The sequence below is a fragment of the Salmo trutta genome, chromosome 1 (assembly GCF_901001165.1).
Source record: "Salmo trutta chromosome 1, fSalTru1.1, whole genome shotgun sequence".
Taxonomy (NCBI): Eukaryota; Metazoa; Chordata; class Actinopteri; order Salmoniformes; family Salmonidae; genus Salmo; species Salmo trutta.
Window position 1 is genome coordinate 9,931,159 of NC_042957.1, and position 2,365 is coordinate 9,933,523.

General features: G+C 44.1%; 1 protein-coding gene across 1 annotated transcript in view; it reads right to left on the reverse strand.

The window, feature by feature from the left end:
- The window catches only part of LOC115158350 (forkhead box protein N3), an 88,710-nt gene extending 86,590 nt beyond the window's left edge, over positions 1-2,120 (reverse strand). Inside the window, exon 1 of the mRNA XM_029707226.1 lies at positions 1,865-2,120. The gene's annotated coding sequence lies outside the window, so the exon portion shown is untranslated. The remainder of the gene's footprint in view (positions 1-1,864) is intronic.
- Positions 2,121-2,365: the final 245 nt, after the last annotated feature.

Genomic DNA, 2,365 nt, shown 5'->3' on the forward strand with positions numbered 1-2,365 from the left:
TCTCTCTCCCTCTCTCTCTCTCCCCCTTTCTCTCTCTCTCCCTCTCTCTTCCTCTCTCTGCCTCTCTCTCTCTCTCTTTCTCCCTTTCTTCCTCTCTCTTCTGCTTTCTCTCTCTTTCTCGCTCTCCCTCTCTGTCTTCCTCTCTCTATCGTCCTCTCTCAACTCAAGTAATTCAAAGGGCTTTATTGGTGTTGGAAACATATGTTTACATTTGCAAAGCAAGTGAAATAATCAATAAAAAATGGACCGGAAATGTCTCTCTCTCTCTCTCTGTCTCTCTCTCTCTCTCTCTCTCTCTCTCTCTCTCTCTCTCTCTCTCTCTGTCTCTCTCTCTCTCTCTCTCTCTCTCTCTCTCTCTCTCTCTCTCTGTCTCTCTCTCTCTCTCTCTCTCTCTCTCTCTCTCTCTCTCTCTCTCTCTCTCTGAAATTCAGATTGCTTTATTGGTATGAAATACAATTTGTAGGTATTGCCAAAGCAGCATATTCGAATAGAATTTCAGTAAATACAGTACAATGCAAAGAGGATAATGAGATCCCGTTTATTTCAGTAGTAATATTAATAGTCCATATAATCATGTGTACAGGTACTGTACTACTGTTGTTGTATTGGGGAATCTTTGGTTGATAAATACTATAAAAGATTATAAAAAGACAAAATGGATGATGGTTACACTGTGTATTACTGTCAGATAAATACAATGTAAATACTACAGGGAAGTAATGGTCATGGGATGTCCCTCAGGCTATGGGAATCATGTACCTATCTGGCACTAATATTACTGGTTTCTCCCTCACCCAGAATATGTCATTAGTAAATGCACAGAAGTTTGGAATTGATTGAGATATTTTCTGTCTCTCTCTCTATCTCTTGCTCTCTCTCTCTTTTTTATTTATTTTATTTCACCTTTATTTAACCAGGTAAGCTAGTTGAGAACAAGTTCTCATTTACAACTGTGACATGGCCAAGATAAAGCAAAGCAGTGCGACACAAACAACACTCTCTCGCTCTCTCTCTCCATCTCTCTCTCTCTCGCTCTCACTCTCTCCATCTCTCCCTCCCTTGATCACTCTCTCTCTCTCGTTCTCTCTCTCTCTTGCTCTCTCTCTCTCTCGTTCTCTCTCTCTTGCTCTCTCTCTCTCTCACTCTCTCCCTCTCTCCCTGCCTTGATCTCTACTTCTAACATGAGTCATCTTCAGAGTGGACGGGATCACCCTGTTCCCTTAGAAGTGTACACTTCTCTGAACCCTTTCATTCCAGTCAACAACTGTCAAGATAGATTTCCATGTTCCCCTTTCCTGCAGTCAAATGACCTAGTGGCCTCATGGGTGGAATGTTATTCATATTTTGCATCATATATTTTTTTAAACCCTGAAAATCCTGTGCTTCTATGTCAAATGGTTTTGTTATATTTCAGTCTTCTGTGATGTATAAAAAGTGTAATATTGGGATTATAAACTCAAAATGTAATACATTTTAACTCCATATCTGACAGGTGTTTCTTTTTCTGAAGCCCATAACCGTGTGTGTGAGGTGTATACTTTTGTTTTAAAGTAGATTTGTTTTAGACTACCAAGAAACACTCTGTGTGAGCCTGACTTATCCCACTGCAGTAAAAGGTTAACCCTCCCTTCAAAACAGCCACAAAACACTCTCTCTCTGTCTGTCTCACAGAAAAACACACTGAAAAAAACACACACACTCACACACACTCCGTTTATTTTCCTCTCTCTACTTAGAAGTGAAGCGATGCAGCACATGTCAACACTCAACCTCTTCTGGAAGCTAAAAGATCTCTTTCCACACACAGACACACATCCCTCCCCATCTCACCACATCCAGCTATTGAAAAGAGACATAAAGTCACCTTAGAAATCTTCTGTTGTGCAGACGAGCCCCTTCCTTTCCTCCTCTCCTCTCCGATAGTTCTCCCTCTCCTCTCCCTCCTCTCCTCTCCTCTCCTCTCCTCTCCTGGTCTGTAATGTCAGTTCCCGCCGATGATCCTGAGCCCCTCCATTTCCTCCCCAGCTCCCTGTTTCTGGTACTGAGCAGCACAGGCAACTGACTGCGTTCCTGTAGTCTCTCTCTCTTCCCCTTCTCTCTCTCTCTCTCTGAGCAGGCTCCCTCCCTCTCTCTCTCTCTCTCTCTCTCGCTCTCTCTCTCTCTCTCTCTGAGCAGGCTCCCTCTCTCTCTCTGAGCAATGCTGTGTGTTACACAGCTCAGCCAGTCAGCCTGCCTGGCCTGCCCCACCACCACAGGAGTCCCAGCCTCCTCCAGGGTCCTAGTGCTAGTGATGTTCTTTGAAAGAATGCCATTGTCTCTGAGCGGAGCCCTCCCTGCCTCCCTCCTCCTCCCCTCTCCCCTACCT